This window comes from Ambystoma mexicanum, chromosome 2q (assembly GCF_040938575.1).
Source record: "Ambystoma mexicanum isolate Mex_15411 chromosome 2q, UKY_AmexF1_1, whole genome shotgun sequence".
Taxonomy (NCBI): domain Eukaryota; kingdom Metazoa; phylum Chordata; class Amphibia; order Caudata; family Ambystomatidae; genus Ambystoma; species Ambystoma mexicanum.
The window spans coordinates 168746136-168761807 of record NC_090924.1 but is presented as its reverse complement, the minus strand read 5'-3'; positions in this window follow the sequence as shown (position 1 = coordinate 168761807).

Sequence of the window (15672 nt, the reverse complement as noted above, 5' to 3'; positions counted from 1 at the left end):
ACCAGGGGCACCCTCCACCAGGCCCCCACCCATGTCTCCCACCACCCCCACCCCCCAGCAGTGCAGGGGCACCCTCCACCAGGCCCCCACTCATGTCTCCCACCACCCCCACACCCCAGCAGTGCAGGGTCACCCTCCACCAGGCCCCCACTCATGTCTACCACCACCTCCACCCCCCAGCCACCAGGGTCACCCTCCACCAGGCCCCCACTCATGTCCCCTATCACCCCCACCCCCCAGCCACCAGGGTCACCCTCCACCAGGCCCCCACTCATGTCTCCCATCACCCCCACACCCCAGCAGTGCAGGGTCACCCTCCACCAGGCCCCCACTCATGTCTCCCACCACCCCCACCCCCCAGCAGTGCAGGCTTAACCTCCACCAGGCCCCCACTCATGTCCCCCTGCACCCCCACCCCCCTGCCACCATGTGCAGCCCCCACCAGGTCCTCACAATCCCCAATCATGTGCGTAATGGTCATCCTCCACAGCCAAAAAGACCTACCAAGTAACCCATTCACCCACATGGAAATGGAAATCACATGTTACACCCCCAATGTACATGAAGCAAATGAACCCATGTCCGTCACACACATATTTTCAAATTGAATGGGAAAACACACAACATGACATGCATGAAACCAATGAGATGAAACCACACAGTGAACAATGGAAAAAAAAATGTATTGAAAAAAATACAAATGCCAAAGAAAGAAAACTAACTACAATGTAAATGTGAAAAAATAAGCTGCATGTCCGCATAAAAACACAAAACTAGAAAATCAAATCCAAAAAATTATGTCCAAAGTGAAATGTAAAAACTCTCCATGCAACAAAGAACTATGTACAAAAATAACAAGGGTCCATCATCACAACTGAACTAAGGAAACCTCCTAAAAAACCTACCTAAATATCAACTATATACAAAAAGTGGAGCAGTGTCCGTCGACTCCAAATAATAATAAGAACGAAAGGAAACCTAAAACTAAAGAACTATATACAAAGGCGGCGGGCAAGTCCAGCGGCTCACTCTGTGGTGTTCCGGGCCAGGGCATCATCGAACTCCTGTTCGATGTCCCGGAGGCGGTCCAGTTCCATGGCCCAGAGGGTCCGCAGGGACGACGCCGTGTCCTCCTCCAACCCCCTGCGGATTGCCTCGAGGCACTCGGCCCGCCTCAGGGCCCTCCGCATGGAGTTCTCCGCCCTGACCATTGTGAGCCGCGCCTCTTCCGCCCGCCGCCGCTCCGCACCTATGGCGTGGCCCAACCGCTGCCACACGGAAGACACTCTCTGTCCTGGGTCCTCCTGCCCTCCGGCCGATGCCTGCCCCTCCGATGTCGAAGGCCCCGAGCCTTCATGGCTCCCACCATCTTGCTGCTGCTGCTGCTCTGCCTCTGCCCGTGCACTGCCTCCTGCTGCCTGCACATCCTCCGCCGGCTGGGGTGCACCTGTTGATGTGGCCACCCCTGCTGGACGTCCGACTCCCGACTGTGGCAGGGATGCCTCCTCCACCAGCCTGGCCGCACTGTCAGAGGCAGCTCCACAGGGCACCCAGGTGACTGATGGGTGGGAAGATGGCACAGAGGACGACTGGCGCGTAGGGGGTCCAGTTGAGGAGGGGGTCGGAACAAGCCCCATCAGACGGAGGAATCCGGTCTGGGTGACCTGTCCCAGCAGGCTGACGTGGTCAACGAGCCATTCGAGATGACGTGCAGTCTCTCCATGAAAAGACTGCAGGTCACCTCGCATGGCCCGTTGACGCAACGCCACACCAGCCAGGACAGGCTCAACCCGGACCTGGATGGCCACGTCCGCAGGCAGAGGAAGGCCAGTTGACGTCAGCTCATCCCCTGCCTGAAAACGGGTCTGGACGTAGGCATCCCTGCTGGTGCAAGATGATGCAGGGACAGGATCGGGGACAGGATTGCACACAGGCACCTCCGCGGCCGCCTGTGCTGCCTCCTGTCCCTGGTCCTGGACTGCACCACTAGCACCAGTGGGATCCCCACCTCCAGACCCCGTCTCTGGTGCTTGCGCGGCCCCCTCCTCCACCAAACCCCCCACCAACCTGGATGACTCTGTGCCATCTTCCCCTGTTGGGCCCTGTGGGGTCCCAGCTGCCCCTTCTGCTGCCGAGGAGTCCAACTGCAACCTCCGCCTCTTGGACCTCCCCCCGGCAGCTGCGGCCTGGGACGCGGCACCGGACTCCTCACTCCCCGACGAGATGACAACACGGGAGGGGAGCCGGGCCTTGCGTCTCCGGCTGGCGGTCGGATCCCCGCCGCTGTGCTCCACAGCACCTTCTCCGCCCTCTTCATCAGTTGACGCTGCAGACAGGGAGAAACAAAACACAGGCATCAGGGCACTGTACAATGGACACATACACGCATGACAGTTGCACATGAGTGGCATTGGCAAACCTCAGACATGTCATCACAATCCCCAACACACATGTCATTGCAACTGGCACACATGAGCCACACCACAGCCATATCGCAACTGCCACCACCATCCCTACACATACAACAGCATCAGCAGCCAAAGGGGAGCCATACATCACATGCAACACAGGAAGTGCACCACACATGTACACACACCACCACACTTGCATGCATGTCTACACCTCTGCCAAGTGTCGCACTGTTCAGACGGGCATCCATGTCACATCTGCCAATCAGGCTTCCACATACCGCTGTCACATGCATCCATGTAGCATCACTGTTGCACCTTTGACAAATACACACACATGCACATGTACACAGTGCTCATACATGCAGCCGAAAACAACATACATGCCTGACATCACGGACATGTCTACTTACATACACATTCATCCAAACATGTGTGCACGCACAACTGCATTTGCCATGCAAGCCCAAACACACAAGCACCATCCATGTCTCACACATTACAGCCCTCGCATGTGTCAGCCCCACGGCCCTGTACACCCCCACCCATACTCCACCCCATACAAACAGATGTGCAACCGGCACAATGGGGAATGATCACCACACGCCCTGCTCACAACCAGGATGCATGTACACTCACCGCTCGACTCCAGACGGCTCTGCTTCTCTAGGACCTGGACGTGGAGCGCTGGGGATATGCGTTCCAGGACCCCCATCTGTTCTTCCGACAAGTGGCCCCGGCGCCCCTTGGCATCCGCTGCCTTCAAGAGGCGCCGGGCCTTGTTCAGGGTCCTGGACCTGAAGTCCTCCCAGCGCTTCCTGACATGTTGTAAGTCCCGGACTGCCACCCCCTCCGCGTTGATGGCAGTCACGATGTCTGTCCAGATCCGAGTCCGTCCTTCCTTGTCGGCGCGGGAACTTCCAAAGAGGGCATCATACTGCCCCAGGACTTGCTCCACCAGGACACCAACTTCGGTGGCACTGAAGCTGGTGCCCCTCTGCCTCTCTGGCCGGGGGTTGTCAGTGGTCACAGATGGTGTTAGCCCCGACATGACAACCCCAGAGGCAGGAGTGGGTGGGCAACTGGGTCCTGGGGCTGGGCTGTGGAGCGATGGAATTCCAGTCGGGAGTCTTCTGTTCCAGCAGGGGTGGTCACAGCAACAGCACCCCTGGCTGATGTGCAGGCAGCAAATGGCAGTGCACGTGGGCAGCAGGCAGTCAGGCAGCAGCAGATAGCAGGTGGGAGCGTGCTCGGGGCTCTGGGGGGCAGTAATTCGGCCTTCTGGGCAGGAGCGTGGTCTCCCGTGTGCTCACGCGTGGCCAGCTTGGTACGGAGTGAATTGGCACGTGAAAATCCTGCACGTCAGCGTGAAAACCGAGGAAAGGCTCTTAGCGCGTAAGCGCGTCAGCACGCATACGCGATTCCATTGGACCAAAGGCCCTCAGCGCGTAAGCGCGTCTGTGACGTGACCCGCACGGGTGTTTCCCACACAGCACGTGATGACAGAGCACACGTGGAAAGACTGCACGTCAGAGTCTCATCGCGTGTAATTGGACAAAAGTGCGTGTACACGCGATTGGCCTATGTACGTGTATATGAGGTGTGCGCGGACACTTACACACGCAAGTACGTCAGCGCACCTGTATCCCGGTGTACGGCCATTTCCACCAATCACACGCAATGAGACTCTGACGTGCAGTCTTTCCACGTGTGCTCTGTCATCACGTGCTGTGTGGGAAACACCCGTGCGGGTCACGTCACAGACGCGCTTACGCGCTGAGGGCCTTTGGTCCAATGGAATCGCGTATGCGTGCTGATGCGCTTACGCGCTAAGGGCCTTTCCTCGGTTTTCACGCTGACGTGCAGGATTTTCACGTGCCAATTCACTCCGTACCAAGCTGGCCACGCGTGAGCACACGGGAGACCACGCTCCTGCCCAGAAGGCCGAATTACTGCCCCCCAGAGCCCCGAGCACGCTCCCACCTGCTATCTGCTGCTGCCTGACTGCCTGCTGCCCACGTGCACTGCCATTTGCTGCCTGCACATCAGCCAGGGGTGCTGTTGCTGTGACCACCCCTGCTGGAACAGAAGACTCCCGACTGGAATTCCATCGCTCCACAGCCCAGCCCCAGGACCCAGTTGCCCACCCACTCCTGCCTCTGGGGTTGTCATGTCAGGGCTAACACCATCTGTGACCACTGACAACCCCCGGCCAGAGAGGCAGAGGGGCACCAGCTTCAGTGCCACCGAAGTTGGTGTCCTGGTGGAGCAAGTCCTGGGGCAGTATGATGCCCTCTTTGGAAGTTCCCGCGCCGACAAGGAAGGACGGACTCGGATCTGGACAGACATCGTGACTGCCATCAACGCGGAGGGGGTGGCAGTCCGGGACTTACAACATGTCAGGAAGCGCTGGGAGGACTTCAGGTCCAGGACCCTGAACAAGGCCCGGCGCCTCTTGAAGGCAGCGGATGCCAAGGGGCGCCGGGGCCACTTGTCGGAAGAACAGATGGGGGTCCTGGAACGCATATCCCCAGCGCTCCACGTCCAGGTCCTAGAGAAGCAGAGCCGTCTGGAGTCGAGCGGTGAGTGTACATGCATCCTGGTTGTGAGCAGGGCGTGTGGTGATCATTCCCCATTGTGCCGGTTGCACATCTGTTTGTATGGGGTGGAGTATGGGTGGGGGTGTACAGGGCCGTGGGGCTGACACATGCGAGGGCTGTAATGTGTGAGACATGGATGGTGCTTGTGTGTGTGGGCTTGCATGGCAAATGCAGTTGTGCGTGCACACATGTTTGGATGAATGTGTATGTAAGTAGACATGTCCGTGATGTCAGGCATGTATGTTGTTTTCGGCTGCATGTATGAGCACTGTGTACATGTGCATGTGTGTGTATTTGTCAAAGGTGCAACAGTGATGCTACATGGATGCATGTGACAGCGGTATGTGGAAGCCTGATTGGCAGATGTGACATGGATGCCCGTCTGAACAGTGCGACACTTGGCAGAGGTGTAGACATGCATGCAAGTGTGGTGGTGTGTGTACATGTGTGGTGCACTTCCTGTGTTGCATGTGATGTATGGCTCCCCTTTGGCTGCTGATGCTGTTGTATGTGTAGGGATGGTGGTGGCAGTTGCGATATGGCTGTGGTGTGGCTCATGTGTGCCAGTTGCAATGACATGTGTGTTGGGGATTGTGATGACATGTCTGAGGTTTGCCAATGCCACTCATGTGCAACTGTCATGCGTGTATGTGTCCATTGTACAGTGCCCTGATGCCTGTGTTTTGTTTCTCCCTGTCTGCAGCGTCAACTGATGAAGAGGGCGGAGAAGGTGCTGTGGAGCACAGCGGCGGGGATCCGACCGCCAGCCGGAGACGCAAGGCCCGGCTCCCCTCCCGTGTTGTCATCTCGTCGGGGAGTGAGGAGTCCGGTGCCGCGTCCCAGGCCGCAGCTGCCGGGGGGAGGTCCAAGAGGCGGAGGTTGCAGTTGGACTCCTCGGCAGCAGAAGGGGCAGCTGGGACCCCACAGGGCCCAACAGGGGAAGATGGCACAGAGTCATCCAGGTTGGTGGGGGGTTTGGTGGAGGAGGGGGCCGCGCAAGCACCGGAGACAGGGTCTGGAGGTGGGGATCCCACTGGTGCTAGTGGTGCAGTGCAGGACCAGGGACAGGAGGCAGCACAGGCGGCCGCGGAGGTGCCTGTGTGCAATCCTGTCCCCGATCCTGTCCCTGCATCATCTTGCACCAGCAGGGATGCCTACGTCCAGACCCGTTTTCAGGCAGGGGATGAGCTGACGTCAACTGGCCTTCCTCTGCCTGCGGACGTGGCCATCCAGGACCGGGTTGAGCCTGTCCTGGCTGGCGTGGCGTTGCGTCAACGGGCCATGCGAGGTGACCTGCAGTCTTTTCATGGAGAGACTGCACGTCATCTCGAATGGCTCGTTGACCACGTCAGCCTGCTGGGACAGGTCACCCAGGCCGGATTCCGCTGTCTGATGGGGCTTGCTCCGACCCCCTCCTCAACTGGACCCCCTACGCGCCAGTCGTCCTCTGTGCCATCTTCCCACCCATCAGTCACCTGGGTGCCCTGTGGAGCTGCCTCTGACAGTGCGGCCAGGCTGGTGGAGGAGGCATCCCTGCCACAGTCGGGAGTCGGACGTCCAGCAGGGGTGGCCACATCAACAGGTGCACCCCAGCCGGCGGAGGATGTGCAGGCAGCAGGAGGCAGTGCACGGGCAGAGGCAGAGCAGCAGCAGCAGCAAGATGGTGGGAGCCATGAAGGCTCGGGGCCTTCGACATCGGAGGGGCAGGCATCGGCCGGAGGGCAGGAGGACCCAGGACAGAGAGTGTCTTCCGTGTGGCAGCGGTTGGGCCACGCCATAGGTGCGGAGCGGCGGCGGGCGGAAGAGGCGCAGCTCACAATGGTCAGGGCGGAGAACTCCATGCGGAGGGCCCTGAGGCGGGCCGAGTGCCTCGAGGCAATCCGCAGGGGGTTGGAGGAGGACACGGCGTCGTCCCTGCGGACCCTCGGGGCCATGGAACTGGACCGCCTCCGGGACATCGAACAGGAGTTCGATGATGCCCTGGCCCGGAACACCACAGAGTGAGCCGCTGGACTTGCCCGCCGCCTTTGTATATAGTTCTTTAGTTTTAGGTTTCCTTTCGTTCTTATTATTATTTGGAGTCGACGGACACTGCTCCACTTTTTGTATATAGTTGATATTTAGGTAGGTTTTTTAGGAGGTTTCCTTAGTTCAGTTGTGATGATGGACCCTTGTTATTTTTGTACATAGTTCTTTGTTGCATGGAGAGTTTTTACATTTCACTTTGGACATAATTTTTTGGATTTGATTTTCTAGTTTTGTGTTTTTATGCGGACATGCAGCTTATTTTTTCACATTTACATTGCAGTTAGTTTTCTTTCTTTGGCATTTGTATTTTTTTCAATACATTTTTTTTTCCATTTTTCACTGTGTGGTTTCATCTCATTGCTTTCATGCATGTCATGTTGTGTGTTTTCCCATTCAATTTGAAAATATGTGTGTGACGGACATGGGTTCATTTGCTTCATGTACATTGGGGGTGTAACATGTGATTTCCATTTCCATGTGGGTGAATGGGTTACTTGGTAGGTATTTTTGGCTGTGGAGGATGACCATTACGCACATGATTGGGGATTGTGAGGACCTGGTGGGGGCTGCACATGGTGGCAGGGGGGTGGGGGTGCAGGGGGACATGAGTGGGGGCCTGGTGGAGGGTGACCCTGCACTGCTGGGGGGTGGGGGTGGTGGGAGACATGAGTGGGGGCCTGGTGGAGGGTGACCCTGGTGGCTGGGGGGTGGGGGTGATAGGGGACATGAGTGGGGGCCTGGTGGAGGGTGACCCTGGTGGCTGGGGGGTGGGGGTGGTGACAGACATGAGTGGGGGCCTGGTGGAGGGTGACCCTGCACTGCTGGGGTGTGGGGGTGGTGGGAGACATGAGTTGGACATGGGTGGGGGCCTGCTGGCAGGTGCCCCACAGTGCTGGGGGGTGGGGGTGGTGGGAGACATGAGTGGGGCCCTGGTGGAGGGTGACCCTGGTGGCTGGGGGTGGGGGTGGTGGGAGACATGAGTTGGACATGGGTGGGGGCCTGCTGGCAGGTGCCCCACAGTGCTGCGGGGTGGGGGTGGTGGGAGACATGAGTGGGGCCCTGGTGGAGGGTGACCCTGCACTGCTGGGGTGTGGGGGTGATGGGAGACATGAGTGGGGGCCTGGTGGAGGGTGACCCTGGTGGCTGGGGGGTGGGGGTGATAGGGGACATGAGTGGGGGCCTGGTGGAGGGTGACCCTGGTGGCTGGGGGGTGGGGGTGGTGACAGACATGAGTGGGGGCCTGGTGGAGGGTGACCCTGCACTGCTGGGGTGTGGGGGTGGTGGGAGACATGAGTTGGACATGGGTGGGGGCCTGCTGGCAGGTGCCCCACAGTGCTGGGGGGTGGGGGTGGTGGGAGACATGAGTTGGACATGGGTGGGGGACTGCTGGCAGGTGCCCCACAGTGCTGGGGGGTGGGGGTGGTGGGAGACATGAGTTGGACATGGGTGGGGGCCTGCTGGCAGGTGCCCCACAGTGCTGGGGGGTGGGGGTGGTGGGAGACATGAGTGGGGCCCTGGTGGAGGGTGACCCTGGTGGCTGGGGGGTGGGGGTGGTGGGAGCCATGAGTTGGACATGGGTGGGGGCCTGCTGGCAGGTGCCCCACAGTGCTGCGGGGTGGGGGTGGTGGGAGACATGAGTGGGGCCCTGGTGGAGGGTGACCCTGCACTGCTGGGGGGTGGGGGTGGTGGGAGACATGAGTGGGGCCCTGGTGGAGGGTGACCCTGGTGGCTGGGGGGTGGGGGTGGTGGGAGACATGAGTTGGACATGGGTGGGGGCCTGCTGGCAGGTGCCCCACAGTGCTGGGGTGTGGGGGTGGTGGGAGACATGAGTTGGACATGGGTGGGGGCCTGCTGGCAGGTGCCCCACAGTGCTGGGGGGTGGGGGTGGTGGGAGACATGAGTTGGACATGGGTGGGGGCCTACTGGCAGGTGCCCCACAGTGCTGGGGGTTGGGGGTGGTGGGAGACATGAGTTGGACATGGGTGGGGGCCTGCTGGCAGGTGCCCCACAGTGCTGGGGGGTGGGGGTGGTGGGAGACATGAGTTGGACATGGGTGGGGGCCTACTGGCAGGTGCCCCACAGTGCTGGGGGGTGGGGGTGGTGGGAGACATGAGTGGGGCCCTGGTGGAGGGTGACCCTGGTGGCTGGGGGGTGGGGGTGGTGGGAGACATGAGTTGGACATGGGTGGGGGCCTGCTGGCAGGTGCCCCACAGTGCTGGGGGGTGGGGGTGGTGGGAGACATGAGTGGGGCCCTGGTGGAGGGTGACCCTGGTGGCTGGGGGGTGGGGGTGGTGGGAGACATGAGTTGGACATGGGTGGGGGCCTACTGGCAGGTGCCCCACAGTGCTGGGGGGTGGGGGTGCAAGGGGACATGTGTTGGTGTTCAAGGAGACATGTGCCTTTGCTGGGGGGCATGCCCATGTTGGGTGGGCTGCCTGCGGGACATGACCAGGGATGCAGGGTAGTCCCCTGTGGTGTGGGCTGCCTGCAGGGGCCGTGGAGGGTGTACAGGGTACACCTGGGAGGACCCACACTGTCAAATCACATGTGGGACTCCCCGGCACCCCTGAAATACACGTACCGTGCAGAAATCGCGTGTAAAACTTCCCGCGCACCCCTGAAATACACGCGCCCAGGCTATTCGCGTGTAAAACTTCCCGCGCACCCCTGAAATACACGCGCCCAGGCTATTCGCGTGTAAAACTTCCCGCGCACCCCTGAAATACACGCGCCCAGGCTATTCGCGTGTAAAACTTCCCGCGCACCCCTGAAATACACGCGCCCAGGCTATTCGCGTGTGGAACTTCCCGCGCACCCCTGAAATACACGGGCCCAGGCTATTCGCGTGTGGAACTCCCCGCGCACCCCTGAAATACACGCGCCCAGGCTATTCGCGTGTGGAACTTCCCGCGCACCCCTCAAATTCACGCGCCCAGGCTATTCGCGTGTGGAACTTCCCGCGAACCCCTGAAATACACGCGCCCAGCCTATTCGCGTGTGGAACTTCCCGCGCACCCCTGAAATACACGCGCCCAGCCTATTCGCGTGTGGAACTTCCCGCGCACCCCTGAAATACACGCGCCCAGGCTATTCGCGTGTGGAACTTCCCGCGAACCCCTGAAATACAAGCGCCCAGGCTATTCGCGTGTGGAACTTCCCGCGAACCCCTGTAATACACGCGCCCAGGCTATTCGCGTGTGGAACTTCCCGCGAACCCCTGTAATACACGTAGCCCGCTCCCCCAGGCCCGATCGCGTGAGGAACTTCACGCGAACCCCTGTAATACACGTAGCCCGCTCCCCCAGGCCCGATCGCGTGAGGAACTTCACGCGAACCCCTGTAATACACGTAGCCCGCTCCCCCAGGCCCGATCGCGTGTGGAACTTCCCGCGCACCCCTCAAATTCACGCGCCCAGGCTATTCGCGTGTGAAACTTCACGCGAACCCCTGAAATACACGTAGCACGCTCCCCCAGGCCCGATCGCGTGAGGAACTTCACGCGAACCCCTGTAATACACGTAGGCCACTCCCCCAGGCCCGATCGCGTGTGGAACTTCACGCGAACCCCTGTAATACACGTAGCCCGCTCCCCCAGGCCCGATCGCGTGTGGAACTTCACGCGAACCCCTGAAATACACGTAGCCCGCTCCCCCAGGCCCGATCGCGTGTGGAAATTCCCGCGCACCCCTCAAATTCACGCGCCCAGGCTATTCGCGTGTGAAACTTCACGCGAACCCCTGAAATACACGTAGCACGCTCCCCCAGGCCCGATCGCGTGAGGAACTTCACGCGAACCCCTGTAATACACGTAGCCCACTCCCCCAGGCCCGATCGCGTGTGGAACTTCACGCGAACCCCTGTAATACACGTAGCCCGCTCCCCCAGGCCCGATCGCGTGTGGAACTTCACGCGAACCCCTGAAATACACGTAGCCCGCTCCCCCAGGCCCGATCGCGTGAGGAACTTCACGCGAACCCCTGTAATACACGTAGCCCGCTCCCCCAGGCCCGATCGCGTGAGGAACTTCACGCGAACCCCTGTAATACACGTAGCCCGCTCCCCCAGGCCCGATCGCGTGAGGAACTTCACGCGAACCCCTGTAATACACGTAGCCCGCTCCCCCAGGCCCGATCGTGTGAATAACTTCACGCGAACCCCTGTGATGCACGTACCCTGCAAATCGCGTGTGACACTTCCCGCGCACCCCGGTATACATGCACACGTATTTTTTGTCAGCGGGTGTCCGTGTTTGTGGGTACCCCTTTGCACGTCATTTTTCCTGGAGGGCCACAGTATGGGACATTCATCATGGCAGTATATAGGTGCTATTTGTTGGCGCACCTTTTGGCGCACATTTCTTACAGCCGCAGAGACGCTACCGCCTCCTTTCTTGTGGCGGTCGTGTTTGTGCCTGTGCGCTGGTTTGAGCGTGCGCTTTTTTCCCCTATTCTATTCCATGAATACGTGTTGTAGGCGAGCGTGTGGGCGTTCCGCGCACTTGTGCCCTGTACTTCCCCCGTGACGCCCACGTTTTGGCAAGTTGTTCCCCATTCCGAGTGTTACGCCCGTGTTCCGCCTACTTTTATTGCGTGCGCCGCGCTATGTGCGAATTTCGCTGTGGCCTGTGCGATTTTCGCTGTGACCTGGCGCACGCTGTTAGATGGCCTGTGCGCCAACGTGCGCCAACGTGCGCTGCGCACTTTTTTTTCGCACATCCGCTGGTTTTCTCGCGCACGGCCTTCCATGAATCGACGTGCGCTGCTTTTCGTGCGATTTTCGCACGTTCACTGCGATTTTCGCTATTCCACTGCGATTCGCACGTTTTTGCCCACTTGCGCCGCGCTAATTATTCCATGAATCGGCCTCATAGTGAGGCGCGCGTACATCGCACGTGCCATTGAAAGTGGCTGTTTGGCTGGGACCGTTATGCTGGAGTTACTTGGAGCTGTCTTGACCTAAACTTATTCAACAAACTTGTGAAAAGTGCCCGTCGGCAAGAGGAAGCTACCTGTGAGGCAGCAAGCTGAAACAAGTGGACTACAACTTCCAAGTAAAGGCATCTTTTCTTTGGACTTTGTATTTGCATTTACGAATTTACGCGGTTTATATCACTCTCATTCTTGGGGGTTTACTTGTATTTGCTGTCTCTCTGCAGCTCTCCCTTTGCAGCCACGCCCCCCCTGCACGACAGCATCCGCTTTGTGATTACTATATTTAGTGAGGCACGCGCCATTGAAAGTGGCTGTTTTGCTGTTAGGGGTGAGGGGGAACATTTCTCATTTATTCATTTATATTTTGTTTGCATCTTGATCTAGTTTGTCTACTTTAATTGAGCAATCTGCTTAAAACATGGGTGCAGATTGTGATACTGAACGTGCTATGAGGAAACAAAAAATGCCCGCAATTAGGAAGGAACATGGGGCTGACTTCTTCAATGCGGTCAGCACGCGAAGAGCTAGCTTGGCGCGTGCGGCGGTGCTTACCCTTCCAGTGCCTGCGCGGATGAGGAAGAAATGCTGCAGTGTGCCCAGGACTGCTCTGTGGTTTTGAAAAACACGGATATTAACATGGATTTCTCTCAACCCCTGTTTGGTGATGATTTGAATAGTGGTGTCCCCAAAGCAGATCCATTAGTGGGTAAATGTAGGGTCGTTGATGATCTTGATGTAAACACCACGGCTATCTTTATTTCTGATGACATTTTTGAAGATCCGGTTTATGACATTCAGCTGTGGTGTAGGGAGGAGTCTCCATTGGGAGAAAAGATGTCAACAATGTTGGGCATCTTTAATCGTGCCATACTGGCGGAACTCAGGAAACAAACTGAGGTTCTGTCCAGGATTGCTAAGGTTACAGATGAGTTGCCTAACAGAATGTCAGGTCTACTTTTTCCTATACTCAAGGAGGGTTTCATGGGTTTCGGTTTGGAGCTGAAAGTGGTGCTCTCAACTGAAGGGAGTGGATTAGTGGGGGTACCATCTCAGCTTCCAGATCTCCAAAATGAAAAAGCATCTAACGGGAAGATTCCTGCTCAAAAATGTTCCGAGGCGGTTGCTAAGAATGTGCAAAATGGTAGAGCGATGTCAGCAAAGAGTGGGGCAAACGATTCACTAAGCACTAAAGGTACGGGTGGAGTGGTTCCTTTTTCCACGGTGCCTCCATGTATTCCCAACTCTAAAGCAGCCAAAAAAACAGGCTAAGAAACATAATAATAAATCAAAAAAAGGAAAAAAGGTGATTTGAAAAATAAATCGTCAAGAAAGTTCCTGAGGGATCTGGACTTCAAACATCAGATTGAAAATGAAGTGGTTGATTCAATAGTACTTGTAGGCTCTCAGAGGGATGTTACTAATGATAAAGAGATGCCAACTAATTTCACTGATGACAAACATTCTATTGATCAATCCACACACAGTGAATACCAGGATGGGGCTGATGGGATTTATGAAACCATGAAAAAAAAGGATCCCTCTCATTACCAACTAAATAGCCCAGAAAGTGGCCTGAGCGATTCTTTTTAAAAATACAGCAAATAACTCCGAAAAGGAGTTTGAAGAGTTAAGTTGAAACAAACATGTCTTGGTCAATAGCAAGGGTAACGACAAGGAAATTGGTGATAAGAGTTTGCCGCCTTTAAACCCAGGCAAAAGAGCTATTGTGCAGACTGTGAACAAGGGCCTTTTTCATAAGGACACAAGTGCTTGCAACACTCTGCCTTTTACCAACCTCACTATTGTAAGAGGGACTGATAATGGTAGGGGCAGAGTCTGGTATTCTGCCGGTACATAGTAAAGAACTGGAAGAAAATGTCAATTTGTCTTCTGCTAACCCGCAGAAAAGAGTGGATGATCTACTGAGGAATGTTCAAGATATTATGAATGAAAACAAACTTTTGAAGGAAAAAGGGAGAATTGAGGAATTATCAAACAATAAAAATGGCACAAGATGTGAGGAAACTAATAGGCCTAACCAGCACTTTAATGCAAATGAGTTTGAGAAGGTGTGGTCTCAGAGGGACAGGGTAGAAATAAGTTATGAATATGATCTCAGACCTCCTGCATTTGCGAATCAACCGGGTTTGATATTATGTCCTTTGTTTAATGACGGGAGGTATCAACCTTTAAATAGGCCTTTTATTCTTTCCCTATTTGCATCGATTCCAGAATTGAGTCTCATTACCTCAGCTGATATTCGATAGGTTGATTTTCTCCATAAAGAACTGCATTTAAAGATCAGACGGTTCCAATGCAAGCCTTCAATGGTGGAGGACTCAGAGCTAATGGTCTTGTACACGAAAAGAAGGAAGCTCAATATCATCCCAGATCGGAAGATGGGTCAGACAAACAGGATTGGAGATGGCTGGCCGTATCTTTACGAGATGTGATCAGTAATCTCAAACAGTTAGGGAAACCACCAGGAATCATAACTTGAAAGTGATTAGTTGGAACTCCAGAGGTTGTTACCACCTTCTTAACAATGACAAACTTATGAACGATCTGCTCACTTTCGAACTAATTCTCCTTCAGGAAACGTGGTTAACTTCTCCTGTGGGCTGGGAGGGGTATGCGGTCGATGAACTATGTGCGGTAAGGGGTCTGAGGGGCAGACCCAAGGGTGGCCTCAAAAGATTCTCCCGGCCTCATGAAAACAGGGGGCTGGAACAATGGACAATCTTTTTTATTAACATTGTTCAAGGAGGGGGATGCTTTTCCTTTACTGTTAATAAATGTCTATTGGAATTCGTATGAATTATCAGACTTGCACTTGGAAAATGAGTTAATTGGCCTAGGAAAAACTATTGATTCATGGTGTAATGAAAATATAGGGGGTCAAATAATTATTGCAGGGGATTTAAATGCTGATTGCTCAGTTGATAGGTTGGTTGGTGATGATCTTTATCTTAATAGGGCCAACGTTTCCTCTAGAAACCTGAAGTTAACAGGTGTTCTATGGTTATTCTTTGGGGACCTTTGGGGACTGGAATTGATTGCTAACGAGCATTTCACCAGGAAGGCCATGGGCTGTTCTTCTATAATTGATTACATTTTTTTGTCAGCGAAATTGAGTAATTCCCTGATACAATTTGAGGTAAATGAGGTACCAGAGAGTGATCATTGTATGTTACAGGCTGAGTTTTTGTCTAAGGTCCTGCAGAGGGAGCATACAGTCTATAATAAGGGACTTTTACTAAATTTCTCCAAGAATAGGATCAAAGGGTCCTATAACTTAACTCAAAAATGTACAGCAACAATGATCCGTGAATATGAAGAAACCCTGTTAGATCAGCACATGGTTATGTTTTCTGTGAATAGTTTTGAATCTACCATTGGTAATAGAATTCAGAGGCTGTATGATCTGTCCTCTCATAGGGGTCACCCAAAGACTAGCCACAAACACTCTAGGGACCATGAGGTTCATGTGAAAAAGGTGGGCCTTCAAAGGGAGGTGCGAAGAATTCATAAATTGGGGTCTTTGGACCATGTAGCCATGGGTTTAATAAAAAAGCTGAAACAATCATATAAGAATTGGTTGATTAACCATCGCTCTATTATTGCCCAACAAGATGGTGAAAAGATGCTAGGAGCAATGAGGAGTGTGTCGCCATTGAATTTTTGGCAATTGATGAACAATGTAGA